Source organism: Rhinoderma darwinii, chromosome 1 (genome assembly GCF_050947455.1).
Source record: "Rhinoderma darwinii isolate aRhiDar2 chromosome 1, aRhiDar2.hap1, whole genome shotgun sequence".
Lineage (NCBI taxonomy): Eukaryota > Metazoa > Chordata > Amphibia > Anura > Rhinodermatidae > Rhinoderma > Rhinoderma darwinii.
Window position 1 is genome coordinate 79,785,367 of NC_134687.1, and position 18,103 is coordinate 79,803,469.

The following is an 18,103-nucleotide window of genomic DNA, read 5'->3' on the forward strand; positions in this document are numbered from 1 at the left end:
AAGGAGAAAAAGCACCACAAAATGTGTAAAGCAATTTCTCCCGAGTAAAACAATACCCCACATGTGGTAATAAACGGCTGTTTAGACACACGGCAGGGCTTAGAAGGGAAAGAGCACTATTTGGCTATTTGAGATCACATTTAGCAGGAATGATTTGCGGAGGCCAGGTCACATTTGCAAAGCCCCTGAGGGGACAAAACAATGAAAACGCCCAAAAAGGGACTCCATTTAGGAAACTACACCTCTTGAGGAATGCATCTAGGGGTGTAGTGAGCATTTTGACCCCACAGATGTTTCATAGAATTTATTAGAATTAGGCAGTGAAAATAAAAACAGTCCTTTTTCTTCAATAAGACGTAGCTTTAGCGCAAATTTTTTCATTTTCTCAACAAATAAAGGAAAAAAAGAACCCAACATTTGTAAAGCTATTTCTCCCGAGTACGGCAATACCCCATATGTGGTCATAAACTGCTGTTTGGGCAAACCGCAGGGCTCAGATGGAAAGGACCGCCATTTGGAGTGCAGATGTTGCTGGATTGGTTTCTGGGCACCTGTGGGCCCAAAACAGTGGAAACCCCCCAGAAGTGACCCCATTTTGGAAACTACACCCCTCAATGCATTTACCAAGGGGTGTAGTAAGCATTTTAACCCTGCAGGTGTTTTGTAGAAATTAGTGTGCGCTCAATGTTGCAGAGTGAAAATGGGATTTTTTTCCATAGATATGCCAATATGTGGTGCCTGGCTTGTGCCACCATAACAAGACAGCCCTCTAATTATTATGCGGTGTTTCCCGGTTTTAGAAACACCCTACATGGGGCACTAATCTTTTGTCTGGACATATGACAGGGCTCAGAAGTGAAGAGTACCATGCGGAGTGGAGGCCTAATTTGGCGATTTACAAAGTATTGGTTCACAACTGCAGAGGCTCAGATGTGAAATAATAAAAAGAAACCCCTGATAAGTGACCCCCACTATGGAACTGCACCCGTCAAGGCATTTATTAAGGGGTGTAGTGAGCATTTTCAACCCACAGGTCTTTTCCATAAATGAATGCGCTGTGGATGGTGCAAATTAAAAATGTATATTTTTCCCTAGATATGCCATTCAGTGGCAAATATGTCATGCCCAGCTTATGACACTGGAGACACACCCCAAAAATTGTTAAAAGGGTTCTCCCGGGTATGACGATGCCATATATGGGGAAGGAAACTGCTGTTTGGGGGCGCTGCAGGGTTCAGGGCCGAGGGAGCACCATTTGGCTTTTGGAGAGCGGATTTTGCTTGGTACTATATTTGTTTGAGTATTGCTGGTGTTTTATAATGTGAGGGTACATGTAAGCGGGGCGGAGTATATAAGGGGCATAGTCAGGTGGTATAAAAAAATAAAAATAATCCATAGATGTGTGTTACGCTGTGAAGCAATCCTTTCTGCACAGGCCGGTGTCGCACTGATAAATGGTGTCATTTCTTATCCCCCTTTTGGTCCACACTCCGCGCCTTTGTAGTTTGGGGAATTTTGCTGGGAAAGTATTATCCTGGTATAATACGGGCACCGTCGCTTCCAGCGGATATGTTTGGGCTCTCCCCTTCCTGGTTCCCTAATTTTAGGTCCTTGATAAATCGCCTCTTGAAACTGAAGAAATGTTCCCCTCGGGCACAACTGCATATTTTTTTATTTCCTGACTTATTGGAGCCATAACTAATTTTATTTTTCATAGACGTAGCGGTATGAGGGCTGGTTTGTTGCGGGACGAGCTGTAGTTATTATTGGTACCATTTTGGGGTACATGCGACTTTTTGATCACCTTTTATCCTATTTTTTGGGATGCCAGGTAAACAAAAAAACGCAATTCTGGCACAGCTTTTTTAGTTTTTTTTATACAGCGTTCACCACGCATTATAAACTACATGTTACCTTTATTCTGCGGGTCAGTACGATTCCGGCGATACCTAATTTATAGCACTTTTTTATGTTTTACAACTTTTTGCACAATAAAATTACTTTTGTAAAAAGAATGTATTTTTTCTTTCGCCAAGTTGTGAGAACCATAACTTTTTAATTTTTTTGTCGACGGACGTGTATGAGGGCTTGTTTTTTGCGGGACGAGCTATAGTTTTTATAGGTACCATTTTTGTATACGTGCGACTTTTTGATCACTTTTTATTGTAATATTTGTAGGGCAAAGTGACCAAAAAACAGAAACTCTGGTAACGTTTTTTACGGGTTTTTTTTACGCTGTTCACCGCGTGCAATAAATAATATAATATTTTGATACCTCCGGTCGTTACGGTCGTGGCGATACCAAATACATATGGTTTATTATTATTTTTCAGTAATAAAGGACTTGATAAGAGTAAAAGGGGGATTGTGTTTTATTTGATTACTTGAAACTTTTATTGTTTTCAAACTTTTATTTTTTGCACTTTTTTATACTTTTTTTACACTTTTTCTCAAGTCCCACTAGGGGACTTGAAGGTCCAACGGTCAGATTTTTTTTTTTTTCTAATACAATGCACTACCTATGTAGTGCAATGTATTAGATCTGTCAGTCATTCACTGACAGCAAGCCGTTTAGGCTTCGCCTCCCGGCGGGGCCTAAATCGGCTTCCGTAATGGCAGAGCAGGAGACCATTGTGTCTCCTGTTGCCATAACAGCAGTCGCCAGTCCCGATTGCCTGTCAGGGCTGGCGATCTGCTAGTAACCGCTACGATGCAGCAATCGCTTTCGATTGCTGCATCGAAGGGGTTAATGGCAGGGATCGGAGCTAGCTCCGGTTCCTGCCGTTACAGGTGGATGTCAGCTGTACAGTACAGCTGACCTCCACCGCTGATGACGCCGGATCAGCTCCTGACCCGGCGCCATCTTGCCGGCAGCTACGGAAGCCGATCAGGCTCCGCCGCCGGGCGGATCTTGACCGGCTTCGGTGCTAGGCAGACCGGGAGGCCAGTATTAGGCCTCCGGTTGCCATTGCAGCCACCGGAACCCCGGCAATTTCATTGCTGGGGCTCCGATGAGCTGCAAACACCTTAAGTGCAGCGATCGCGTTTGAGCGCTGCACTTAAGGGGTTAATGGCGGGGATCGAAGATAATTTCGGTCCCCGCCGTTACAGTCGGATGTCAGCTGTAAGATACAGCTGAGATCCGACGATGATGGCACCGACTCAGCTTCTGAGCCGGTGCCAAACGTTTGACGTACATGTACGGCATTTTGCGGGAAGTCAATGCTTTCCATGACGTACATGTACGTCAAATGTCGGGAAGGGGTTAACAGAGGGGCGAATGTTGCGGATGCCGGTGCCCAGGGCTGTGTCTGCACACAAAAATGATAGTGGAGTACAGAGCCATTGGATTCTTGCCCCACCATTTACTTTTGTAGGCCACAGGCGGGTTTAGACCTGCGGCTTATGAGACACCAGAAACGCTGATGACATTAGCGGGCTCTACACAGACGGCACAATGTCATCACTACATCCCGCTGCCTGCGCTATGCCCCAGAATGCACAGAGAGGAAGAAGTCCCAAATTGTTGTGGAAACGGGTTAGGTGAGTATACGTTTTTTTTTCTTTTCATGGGCGCAAAGGAGGCAATATTTAGGTAGATAAATGTAAAGTTATGCATCTGGGTACGAAAAACCTGCAAGCATCATATGTCCTAGGGGGAGCTACACTGGGGGAGTCAATTGTTGAGAAGGATCTGGGTGTACTTGTAAATCATAAACTAAATTTCATCATGCAGTGTCAATCAGCTGCTTCAAAGGCCAGCAAAATATTGTCGTGTATCAAGAGAGGCATGGACTCGCGGGACAGGGATGTAATATTACCACTTTACAAAGCATTAGTGAGGCCTCATCTAGAATATGCAGTCCAGTTCTGGGCTCCAGTTCATAGAAAGGATGCCCTGGAGTTGGAAAAAATACAAAGAAGAGCAACGAAGCTAATAAGGGGCATGGAGAATCTAAGTTATGAGGAAAGATTAAAAGAACTAAACCTATTTAGCCTTGAGAAAAGACGACTAAGGGGGGACATGATTAACTTATATAAATATATGAATGGCGCATACAAAAAATATGGTGAAATCCTGTTCCATGTAAAACCCCCTCAAAAAAGGGGGCACTCCCTCCGTCTGGAGAAAAAAAGGTTCAACCTGCAGAGGCGACAAGCCTTCTTTACTGTGAGAACTGTGAATCTATGGAATAGCCTACCGCAGGAGCTGGTCGCAGCAGGGACAGTAGATGGCTTTAAAAAAGGCTTAGATAATTTCATAGAACAAAAATATATTAGCTCCTATGTGTAGAAATTTTTTACTTCCCCTTTCCCATCCCACTTCCCCTTTCCCATCACTTGGTTGAACTTGATGGACATGTGTCTTTTTTCAACCGTACAAACTATGTAACTATGTAACTATGTAATATTAATGAGGGGAAATTACTGTGATGGGGCATTAGAAGGACTGAGTGGGGTCATAAAATGGGGATTTATTACTGAGTCAAGTCTAAAAAAATGTACATTATTACTAAATGGAGGGGTTATAAAAGGATATGACTACTGAGTAGGGACATAAAAGGAAGCATTATTACTGTGTGGCATAAAATGGGACACTATTACTGTGGGTGCATAAAAGGGGGTATTATTACTCAGTAGGAGTGTAAAGGAGGTATTATTACTAAGTGGGCATATAAGGGGCACTACTAGATTGTGTGGGGCACTAAAAGCAATACTATCATTGTGTGGGAACTAAAAGCAGCGCTTACTTTGTGCAGCCTATAGGAGACTCAAAGGGGGGTTCTATTACTGTGTGGGACCACAGGGGTGGCATTAGTACCATTTGGGGCACTATGAATAGCAAACTTGTGTAGAGGTTGGGAATAGGTGGGCAGTGTGCTGGAAAAGCAAGGCACTAAACATGTCTGTGTGCAAAATTTTGCGGAGACGAGTCGTGGCTGTAAGAAGTCGTCATGGTGGTCTGGGTCAGATGAAAAAGAAAAGGGAAAGTGAACGACTCCAATCAGAGAAGATATCGCCTGTGAGTCACTGGATATAACACTTATATGGAACTGGTATCTACTACTATGTGGTCACTGTATGGAGGTACATTTGTGTTGTATGTTTTATTCAGTAAGAGTATGGTGGTATTATTCAGTCACTATCTCGTGGTAATATGCAGTCATGGTGTGGTGGTATTATTTGGTAACAGTATGGTGGTATTTGTCATTCACTATGTGGGGATATTACGTATGTTATGGTATAGCATTATTATTTGGTAACGGTATGGCGGTGTTATGTTATTCAATCACTATGTTGTGGCAGTATGTGTTCATGGTCTGGCGGTATTATTTTGTCCTTATTTAGTGTTGTTTTTTCTAGTAATGTTGGTCTTTGTATACTGGGTTTTGATCAGTTATAGTATGATGGTAATATATATGGTGATCTTATTTTGCTATAGTGGTATTATTTGGTAACTATAGGACTGTATTATTTAAAAGTATGCAATTATAAATAGCTTAGTGCTTTTAATGAGGCAAATTATGTGTAAATACACACTGCTGATTTTTATCATAAAGTATATCCAGGGACAGTGTATTGCTGAGTCACTGCATATAACCTTGTCATGTGTTATAAATGGTATTATATTTTTTAGATTTTCTTTTCCGACTGGGGAGAGCAAAACATATTTTCTGTGTGAAAAAAAATGATCAGGCATGCTGAAATCCAACATGCTCGACCTTTCATTCTCTTGATATCTGCCATAGGGGGAGAGTCAGGACACTTCCAAACACATTGGATAGTCGGCCGGTCATGCTGAAATCGGAGAGTTCAACCAAAATTAATCTAATGTGTGGGGTTGGGGCCCACAGCTTATGCACAGCCCAGGACCCAAGATCATATTAATCCACCAGTAACTGGTGGCCATGGTCATGTGATGATACCGCACTGTAAAATCAGGCGGCAGGACATGAAAAGAGCTGCAGCAGTAAGGGAATAAGTGTGAACCAAATTTCTACAACAAATTTAAGATGTGGATGACAACCAAGACTTGGACTATTATTGATGGCCATTTGCACTCTCTTTACGGAGCATTCACTTTAGATGCCTGACATAGAAGTATGCTTAAGAACCAAACAGAATGGGGCAGATGTACTAATATGTATGCAACTCGAATGTGTTATAAGTTGGGCCAACATCTGGCCCATCTTGGCGCAGTTTGGCACATTTCTTGTTAAACCAGATGTTTGCACCTCGCTAGATACTTTTTAAAAGTGTTCTGAATAAGGGATCGTGGTTTAACTGAAAAAGGGGCATGTCTTAAAGATTCGCCATTGTGCACCATCTTGCATTAAACTGGCACAAAATTCTAATAGTTTAATTTTTCTTCGACTCAACCTGTTTTAAATTCACTTTTAAATAGTATAAACTATATACGCCCCATACGTCAGTTTGATTTCTATACAGTACACGCATATTTTACCTTTTGTAAATGAATATATTACTCAAGCGAGTCTATAGCATTTTATTTCCAGAGGTGTAACACAGGTCAATATTGTATTGATCTGCACATAACAAATATACTGTACATTGCCCACTCATTTCAATGTCTGTAGTAAATGCAGCTAATAATTGATGTTTTGAACAGCAGATGCTTGGACAGAAGATAAAGAGGAACATTGTACACAGGATAGCACTCAAGAGCCAAGTCAAATTAATGAGGCATTTTTATGAGTGTGTTAACAAAGCAATATTCTCTCATTTTAACCTCAAATGGAAAGGATTTGTGAATAGATACATACACTGTAAATCTCAATAAAAGGTCGAGAAGTAATGGACAGTGAACATGTTTCAAGCAATGGTTTATTGAAATGATCTATCAGTAAACAATAATGGAGTCATAATCTGTTAAATCGTTTCATTCAGATATAGCAAACATCATCATGGACAGCAGTTAATAAAAGACAATAATTTTGCATATTATTGCAACATATAAGAAGCAAAGAATGTTAAACTATTATCTAAATATCTTACCCTAGCTTTCAAAATACCAAAATTATAAATAGAGTACATACAATTTTAATTTATAGTATTTACTACACTATCATTTAAATGTCTCACATTTATTTATATTCTGAAAATCTCTTTACACATATACAGTGGCCCGCTGGTATTTTTTATTTAAAATACCTTAATTTTATGATAAAAATGCTTACGGAATATTGTACTGCATTTACATTACTATAGAGCTGGCCAGCGCAAAACTACAGAATCAGTGATTAAATGGAGAAAACAGTTACCTAGCCACTGCAGGATCAGATAATAGGGAGGGTAAAAGGGGCAGTAGCCCAGCGGACTTCCACATATGGGCCATTACCACCCAGTTCCCTTCAACCCTTCCCAGACACTCCCAACAGCAAAATATTATAGTAGAAAAGATAAGAAGCATTTTTCTAACAATATAAAACATTTAAAGGGAATGTGTTGCTAGCAAAAAATTTTTTTTTTTTTTTTAGTTAAACAATTAGTGTGTAGGTGATTAAACATTGTTCTAATTTTTTTTATTTTTTTCACGGGTCAGGAAATATTATAAATTAGATTCTAATTTATAATATTTCCCAGTGCTGGTCACTAGATGGAGCAATTCCCAAAATTGCAGCATTGCATGTGGTAAAGCAGCCACATTGCTTTATGCTGCAAAATTGGAAAAAAATCCCTCGCTCAAGTGAGCTCTCAGAATCCCCCCCTCCTTTATTCTGGCTAGTGCCGGGAGAAACGAGGGGATTGAATGGTCAAAACTCCTACACTGTGTGTCGCCATTTTTTGAGCTAACACACAGTGTAGTAGGTTTACATACAGTAGTAAACACACACTGAAACACGAACATACATAGAAATAACTTACCTGCTCCTGCCGCCGCCGCTCCCTCCGGGCCGTCCGCTCCGTCTGCTGCCGCTGCTCCAAGTGCACAAGTCCGGAAGCCGCGACCGGAACTAGTAATCTTACTGTCCGGCCGCGACTTCCGGTCCACAGAAAAATGGCGCCGGACGGCGCACAGTTCAACTTGGACTGTGTGGGAGCGGCGCATGCGCCGTTCCCACACAGACGGCGTACACCATAGTGGATGGAACGGGCCCCGTTCGCATTCACTATGGGACTGTAGCTGCCGTATTCCATGTCTGTATGTGTCGTTAATCGACACATACAGAAATGGAAAAAAAATGGCAGCCCCCATAGGGAAGAAAAAGTACAAAAATAAAAAAAAGTAACACACAAACACACAAATAAATATAAACGTTTTTAATAAAACACTAACATCAAACTGATATAAAAAAAATAATTTGTTGGTGACACTGTTCCTTTAATGTGTTAAAAAAGGTAGTAATGCAGATTTTACTAATGTGTACTACTATGGGTCAATGTTCCATTGGCATAGCTAACTAGTAGAAATCCGTTAGTTTAGCATGGATGTATTTTTTTGCCATAAGGAGATTCAGATAAGCAGCTGCCAGATATCTCTGGCAGCACTTATCTCCAGGCTGAACAAAGGATTGATATGTTAAAATCCAACTTGCCTAACCTTGTTTTCTCCAAAAGCTGACACTGGGTGACTCTCCTCATCAGAGTACAATCAGATATTGCTAGATCAGTGGACTTGCCAAAAATATGTAATGTGTATGTCCAGCATAAGTTATCCGTATATATTGTATGACACTGCTACTTGGAAGGGGCCCATTACCAAATGTTCTGTATGGGCCGCCACCAACGTTAAACCAGCCATGTAAACGTGCACTTCAGACCTATAAGTCATGCAATTGATCACACAAGCTATCAGTAATGCATCATGTTTCTGATGGCAGTGGTGCTTCAGCTCAGTGGAGCATCTGAAAAGCTCTATACAGTACTGTGTCATGAAGGGTACTGAATACTGTGGATCAGTCAAGATCCCTTGACTGTAGACTGTGAAGATAGGTAATGGCCAATGATAATAGTTAACAACACAGAGCCTGTTAGGAGTTGCCAAATGCATTCACCGTTAGAGGCAAACTCTTACAGGGAAATGACTGCCTAAAATAGATATTGTCTATCGTATAATAAGTGTATGTGTTCTCACCACTATATATTGTAAAATGTAGCTAATATAGTATAAACCCCCCTCTTCTACATCTGCATATACACAATTTAGTAAAGAAGTATGTTACAGGCAACATTTTCAGATTCCAAAACCCACCCACACAATTGCTCATATAAAATATTCTGCGTGATTTTGCCGCTGTGCTAAGGCTAATGAACATTATATATATATATATATATATATATATATATATATATACACAGTATTGTTCAAAAGTTTTGGGCAGTTGTGGAAAAATGCTACAAAGTAAGAATGCCTTAAAAAAAGTGTTAATAGTTTTTTTTTATCAATTAACAAAATACAAAGTAAATGAACAGAAAATAAATCTAAATCAAATCAATATTTGGCGTGACCACCCTTTGCCTTCAAGACAGCATCAATTCTTCTATGTGCTCTTGCACACAGTTTTTGAAGGAACTCGGCAGGGAGGTTGCTCCAAACATCTTGGAGAACTTTCCACAGATCTTCTGTGTATGCAGGCTTCCTCAAATCCTTCTGTCTCTTTGTATAATCCCAGTAAGACTCGATGATGTTGAGATCAGGGCTCTATGGGGGCCATATCATCACTTCCAGGGCTCCTTGTTTTTCTTTACACTGAAGATAGTTCTTAATGACATTGTCTGCATATTTGGGGTTGTTGTCCAGCTGCAGAATAAATTTGGAACCAATCAGAGGCCTCGCTGATGGTATTGCATGATAGATAAGTATCTGCATGTATTTCTCAGTATTGAGGACACCATTAATCCTGACCAAATCCCCAACTCCATTTGCAGAAATGCAGCCCCAAACTTGCAAGGAACCTCCAACATGCTTCACTGTTGCCTGCAGACACTCAATATTGTACCGCTCTTCAGCCCTTCCAGTGAACAAACTGCCTTCTGCTACAGCCAAATTTTTAAAATTTTGACTCATCAGTCCAGAGCACCTGCTGCCATTTTTCTGCACCTATGTTTTCGTGCATAATTGAGTTGGTTGGACTTGTTTCCAAGTCGAAAGTATGGCTTTTTGGCCCCATTTGTTCTATGGAGACCATTTCTGGCTAGACTTCACCGAGCAGTAGATGTGTGTACCTGGGCACTACAGGTTTCTGCCAGTTCTCAGCTGATGACATCTTCCGAATTCGAAGGGAAGTGAGCATGTTGAGACTACAGAAGCCTACAGAACTGTGTATACAACTGTGGATAAATTAGTTAAAATGCATGGTATAACACAGGATCAGTACCAAATATAGAACTAAGTGCTCAAAAAATGCGCTTCCTCCCATTAATTTTAATGGGAGGTCAGAGGCAGAGACCGCAGCAAGAAAGGACATGCCTCTTTTTTTTCCCACGAGCAGCCAAAAGCCACCCAGAAAAAAAAAGCCTCTGCCTCCTATTGAAATCAATGGGAGCGATTTCGGACTTTTTTTGGCGCGGATTCCGATGCAGTTTCTGCGTAGAAAAACTCTGTGTGAACTGACCCCAACAGGACAGAGCTAAAGTCTGCACAGTGTGCTAGGTCTGTTATCTGTCCACCTCTTTGCAGCCCAATATATTTAGTCTGTGTTAACTGGAAAAGCCAGCATTAATCTGAACAGCTCAAACTAAAACACAGCATGCAGTATTTGTCATAGTGAGGGTATGTTCACACGGCCTATTTACGGACGCAATTCGGGCGTTTTTGCCCCGAATTACATCCGAAAATAGCGCCTCAATAGCGCTGACAAACATCTGCCCATTGAAAGCAATGGGCAGACGTTTGTCTGTTCACACGAGGCGTAATTTACGCGCCGCTGTCAAATGACGGCGCGTAAATAGACGCCCGCGTCAAAGAAGTGACCTGTCACTTCTTTGGCCGTAATTGGAGCCGTTATTCATTGACTTCAATGAATAGCAGCGCCAATTACGTCCGTAATTGACGCAGCGTTCAGGCGCCTGCACATGCCGTTACGGCTGAAATTACGGGGATGTTTTCAGGCTGAAACATCCCCGTAATTTCAGCCGTTACGGACGCCCTCGTGTGAACATACCCTCAACCTGCTGACACCTGTATTTTAAGTTTGCTGGTCCTTTAATCAAAAACATTCAGTGCAAGGAAAAAGTATTGCATGCTGCGTTTGTCAGTTTGTGGTTCAAGCCTTTCTATTAAAGGAAAATTACATAAATGATATTTCCACGTATAAATAACTATAAATACAAGTTGACAGGCAATTTAATTACTTCTGAAACCCCCGACATTCCATAAAAAGGGAAAAAAATCCTGAGAAACTTTAGCTGATTAATCAATGTGCATTTTAAATTATATGGATTGCAGATTTTACATTAAACATACACAATTCTATTAAAATCCCTCTTGACTTTTATGTGTTTCAACCATTCACTTGCAAGATGGCATGGGCTATTTAAAATTAATGATGTGTCTAAATGTCAGATGAAAAAATGCAAGAAAACTCAAATCTTAATACCCTTTCATGGTCTCAGAAGTCTGTATATCATCTGTCTACAATAATTGTTGGAAGACAGATTGAAATAATAATCTGACAAATACTGTAACATAGTTTTCATGGTTCACCAGGCCATTTATTATTTTGCTCTGAGTATATAAATATTGCATTCAACTTACAATGTTACTGTCAGTGCCGACCTCCAACACATGCGATTGGCCGAAAGATTTAATCTGATCTATATCGACATTTAACTGGTAATATGCCTGTGAATTAGGCATGCACTAAAGGGCATACACTGATTGGTTGTCAAATAGTATCTCTCTGAGTTATAGAATAGTTTTACATTAAATGTTCTACATTCTGCCAGTAATATGTGTACTTTATAGAATATTGTACTCTACCTGTACTGCACTTCTATCTACCTGTACAACATGTACTGTTCTGCTCTCCACCTATACTACATGTACTGTTCTGCTCTCCACCTATATTACATGTACTGTTCTGCTCTCCACCTATACTACATGTACTATACTGCTCTCTACCTGTACTACATGTACTGAACTGCTCTCTACCCGTACTACATGTACTGTACTGCTCTCTACCTGTACTACATATACTGCACTTCTATCTACCTGTACTACATGTAATGTACTGCTCTGCAAATCTACTACATGTACTGTTCGTTCTCTACCTGTACTACATGTACTGCACTTCTATCTACCTGTACTACATGTACTGTACTGCTCTCTACCTGTACTGCATTTACTGTACTGCTACTGTACCTAAATGGAGGACACCAAACAGCTCCCTATAAAATCCGTTGTAAATGGCCCTTCACAATGATGTATAGGCTCTATAGGGAACCAGGCCACAGGCCCATAATGAGCATGGCGGTGACGGTGAACCCGCTAGATATGAAACAAAACCTATAACTTGGAGTCTGACACACGAGAAATGAAGTAAAACAGTGAAAGTTTATTGAATCAATTAAAATAAACACATATGTAAAAGCATAGAGATGATTACCACAAGGACAATGGACAACCAGAGCATATAGTACAAATGGCGGCACTATGTAGACAGGCTAAGCACAACTATGGCGGATAACATTTATGTTTGAAAGGTAATGTGCATTTATGGTTGAAGAGAGTAACTGAAAATGTATGCACATCATAATGCAAATACCTATTGCAATATGTAAAAATATCTCTTACCCATCTCCCCTGGGGTGGACGCCAGACATTCAACCTGGAGATGGGTAAGAGATATTTTTACATATTGCAATAGATATTTGCATTATAATGTGCATACATTTTCAGTTACTCTCTTCAACCATTCATGGGCTGTCGTCCCAGATGTATTATACAGAGAAATGATATAGTGTATTCAATATTGTTGCATTCATTACCCAGCACTTTGTATTGACATACAGTTGGCTGCTTGCACATTACCTTTCAAACATAAATGTTATCCACCATAGTTGTGCTTAGCCTGTCTACATAGTGCCGCCAGTTGTACTATATGCTCTGGTTGTCCATTGTCCTTGTGGTAATCATCTCTATGCTTTTACATATGTGTTTATTTTAATTGATTCAATAAACTTTCACTGTTTTAATTCATTTCTCGTGTGTCAGACTCCAAGTTATAGGTTTTGTTTGATTTACTGTACTGCTCTCTACCCAAACTACATGTACTGTACTGCTCTCAACCTGTACTTCATGTACTGTACTGCTCTCTACCTGTACTACATGTACTGTACTTTTCTCTACCGGTACTACATGGACTGTACTGCTCTCTACCTGTACTACATGTGCAGTACTGCTCTCTACCTGTACTACATGTACTGTACTGCTCTTTACCTGTACTACATGTAATGTACTGCTCTCTACCTGTACTACATGTACTGAACTGTTCTCTACCTGTACTACATGTACTGTACTGCTCTCTACCTGTACTACATGTACTCTATTGCTCTCTACCTGTACTTCATGTACTGTACTGTTCTCTACCTATACTACATGTACTGTACTGCCCTCTACCTGTACTACCTGTATTGTACTGCTCTCTACCTCTACTGTGCTTCACTCTACCTGTACTACATATACTTTACTGCTCACCACCTGTACTACATTTCCTGTACTGCTCTCTACCTATACTATATGTACTGTACTGCACTCTACCTGTATTACATGTAATGTACTTCTCTCTACCTGTACTACATGTCCTGTACTGCTCTCTACCTTTACTACATGTACTGTACTGCTCTCTACCTGTACTACATGTACTGTACTACTCTCTAGCTGTAATACATGTACAGTACTGCTATATACTGGCAATACATGTACAGTAGTTTACTGTTCTCTACCTATACTACAAATACTGTACTACTTTCTAGCTGTACTAAATATATTGCTATATAATAGTAATACATGTACAGCAGTATACTGTTCTCTACCTGTAATGCATGTACTGTTCTACTCTCTACCTGTACTATAAATGTGGTACTGCTATATACCGGTAATACATGAACAGTAGTATACTGTCCTCTATTTGTACTACACGTGTACAGTACTGCTATATGCTGGTAATACAGGAATAGTAGTAAACTGTTCTCTATCGGTACTACATGTACAGTACTACTCTCTACTTGTAATACATGTAATGTACTGCTATCTAGCTGTAATACATGTACTGTACTGCTCTCTACCTGTACTACATGTTCTATAATGCTTTCTACCTGTACTACATGTACTGTACTGCTCTCTACCTGTAGTACTTGTACTGTACTGCTCTCTACCTGTACTGTACTGTACTGCTCTCTACCTGTACTAAATGTACTGTACTGCTCTCTAGCTATATTACATGTACTGTATTGCTCTCTAACTGTACTGTATTTCTCTCTACCTATACTACATATACTATACTGCTCTCTACCTGTACTACATGTACTATAATGCTCTATACCTGTACTATATGTACTGTTCTGCTCTCTACCTGTACTACGTGTCCTGTACTGTTCTCTACCTGTACTACATGTACCGTACTACTATCTACCTGTACTTTATTTCCTGTACTGCTCTCTACCTGTCTGTACTGCCTTCTACCTGTACTACATGTACTATACTGCTCTATACCTGTACTACATGTACTGTACTACTCTTTACCTGTGCTACATTTACTGTATTGCTCTTCTACCTGTACTACATGTCCTGTACATGAATGCTGTATTATGTACATGACCCTAAACGAGCTGCTATCCTCAAAATAAGGAAGTGGTTCATTAGCTTCCGCAGCTCTTTCTGACTATTATAGGTAAGGACTTGAATAACCGGATTATATGGAGGACATGCAGGACATGTACCCTGGGTCCTCCACCAAGTGTGCTTCTTAGGGGGCCTGTAAGGAGGTGATTTGCAATAGTGCACTTGTCCCTTCATTGTTATATGTATATATATATATATATATATATGTTATACTCTGCTTCTCTTTATGTGTTTGTTATGTTGGCACTGTGCCTACAATTGTCAAGCCATGTTTACTTGACATACACGATGGGCATGCAGGAGTTGTTGACAAGCTCTGGTCATTCGTGAAGATGCTTCAGCATGGCTTCACACGGGTTCTGCATAGTATACTGTGTGAAAGTGCACATTAAAGAGAGCCTTAGTGGTACAGTGTGGCGCAAGTTTTCAGGTGCGAGGAAGAGGAATGGGACTGACAATACTGGAGAGACCAGAGATAGATCTGTGGACAGGGGTTGAGTTGTGTTGATGAAGAGGCAGACACTGTGGGGAAATTTAGGAACATTTTTATGCTAATTTTCTGGTGCAGAAAAGTAGGAGAAAGGCCCAAAAGTCACAAAAGTCTGCCATCAACACATTTTGTAAAAATGGGCGTGGCTTACAAATAGCAGCTGACAAGCTGTCAGAGTTTATTTTAATCATAGCCGAAATCTGCCTGAAGTTTATGACCTGGCCTTAGAACATTTCAGACAACGCGTCTGCCAGGATTAGTTGTTTCAGCTGTAACAAAATGTGTCTTCTCATTTAAATGCCTTGTCATATCTAGCTGTACCTGCGGCATCACGTGTGGCGCAAACACCACCAACCTCAAGATGCTGCTTACAGCCCTGGACTGTGACGATTGACTTCCTCTCACTATGATAGAGACTCCAAGTCCTGCAGAGGATTTTTGTATCAGTGCACAATCAATTTTGAGTTGATGGCATCATCTGCGGTATCCTTCTTATTCAAACTTTACCAAGGAACTTCATCTGTGGGATAATATATGCAGTTCAGTTTCGTACCCTAGCTATGGAGTTAGGGTGTAGCAATGAAGCACTAGTCGCTACTTTTTGGGAAGGTCTGGCAAGTCACAAGATTAACTAATAGGTCGGGATTTGCCTGCCTCCTTAGATGATTTAATTTCCTTAGCTAACCGTATTGACATTCAGCTCCGTGAAGGACAATGTGAAATGGACCAGGCTCGTCGCCCACCCACTTTTCATAAACCTCTACTTACCTCCACTTCTGATTGTCCTGCCGAACGTATGGAGGGGGAAATATTATCCCGTAAGTGACCGCCAATAGGTGTTTTCACGGCAGCCGCTACCAGGCTTTATTCCGATGCAATTGCCTTATTACGGTGCTGCATCGAAATAAATAAGCACCGCTAGGAGCAGTTAAATCTACCTTACCTCAGCTACCGGAGGTAGCTGATGGGCTGGGAGCAGATCTGCTCAAAGGGTCGAGATCAAAATCAATATAGATCAATCCGGTTTAACCCCTCCAAAGCCACTCAATAGTGAGCGCCACATCTGAGTGGTTTTGGAGGGAGGATGCTCCCGCTCTCACCCCACCGGCACCCTGCAATGAAATCACAGGGTTCTGGTGTTTCTATGGCAGACGGGGGCCTGATAAAGGCCCCCAGATCGGCCTCTAGTTAATGGTCGGCCTCCAGTTAGATGCCTGTCCGTTTTACATGGACAGGAAGTAATACACTTCAATACAGAAGTATTGCAGTGTATTATAAAAGGCTATCAGATGATTGCATAGTGAAGTCCCCTAGTGGGACTAATGAAAAAGTTTAACAAAGTTTATAATAAAGAAATAAAAATCCAAAGTAAAAAAAATTGAAAAACCCACTTTTTCTCCTTACAAAATGCTTTATTATAAAAAAAAAAAGGAAAAAAGTTACACATATTTAGTATTGCCGCGTCTGTAATGACCCCAAATATAAAGCTATTATATTATTTAACCCGCTTGGCAAACGGCGTAAAAAATAAAATAAAAAACAATGCAAGAATTGCTGTTTTCTATTCATCCTGCCTTAAAAAAAATGATAAAAAGTGATCAAAAAGTCGCATGTACTCCAAAATGGTATCAATAAAAAGTACAAGTCGTCCTGCAAAAAAAAAAGTCCTCATACAGCTGCATCGGTGGAAAAATAAAAAGTTATGGCTCTTCAAATACGGCGCCTCAAAAGCAAAGAATTTTGAAAAAAAAGTTTTTTTAGTGTGTAAAAGTAGTAAAACATAAGAAAACTATATAAATTTGGTATTGTTGCAATCGTAACAACCCGCTAAATAAACTTATTTTGTTATTTATACCAAACGGTAAACGGCGTAAATTTAGGATGCAAAAACGAGTGGCGAAATTGCTGTTTTTTTCTATTCCCTCAAAAAAAAGTCCAAGCCATTTTTGGATTTTCGTTTTTCACTCCCCGTCATCTATGAGCCATAACTTTTTTATTTTTCCGTCAATGGAGTTTTGTGGGGGCTTATGTTTTGCGGGAGAAGTTGTAGTTTATACTGGCACCATTTAAAGGACCATATAATGTACTGGGAAACTGAAACAAATTCTATGTGGGGTGGAATTGGAAAAAACTGTGATTCCTCCATTTTCTTTTGGGTTTAGTTTCTTTCACCATGTGTCAAAAACAACAATTTAACTTTATTCTGCTCGTCAATACAATTACGGTGATACCAAACTTATAAGGTTTTCTTAATGTTTTACACCTTTTACAAAGAAAAAAACTATTTGCTAGAAAAAGAAAATAATTTGTGTCACCACATTGTGTAAGCCATAACTTTTTTTTTTTTTTTTGTCGATTGAGTGGTATGAGGGCTTAATTTTTTGTGGCACGAGCTGTGGTTTTTATTGGTACCATTTTTTTGTACATAAGACTTTTTGATCACATTTATTTTATTATTTTTATTATCGTTAAGTTGACTTAAACACAGCGATTCTGGTGTTTTATATTTTTTATTTTTGCAGCGTTCACCGTGCAAAATAAATAATGCTACTTTGTTATAGTTCAGACTTTTATGGATGCATCGATACCAATTTTGTTAATTTGTTTTATTTTTTTCATTACCTTAGAGGAAAAATGGGAAAGGGGGGGTTTTCTGAACTTTTAATTTTTAATTTGTTTTTACGAATAAAAACTTTAATAAAGTTTTTTTTACACACGTCATTAGTCCCCCTGGGGCACTTGATCCAGCGATCAATAGATTGCTGGTACAATACACTGTAATTCTAATGTATGTGTCAAGTTTGGTG

The 18,103-nt window shown here is 40.1% G+C and overlaps 1 protein-coding gene across 2 annotated transcripts in view; it reads right to left on the minus strand.

The window, feature by feature from the left end:
- The window catches only part of SGCZ (sarcoglycan zeta), a 982,319-nt gene that overhangs the window by 58,376 nt on the left and 905,840 nt on the right, over positions 1–18,103 (minus strand). The gene's annotated exons all lie outside the window — the stretch shown is intronic.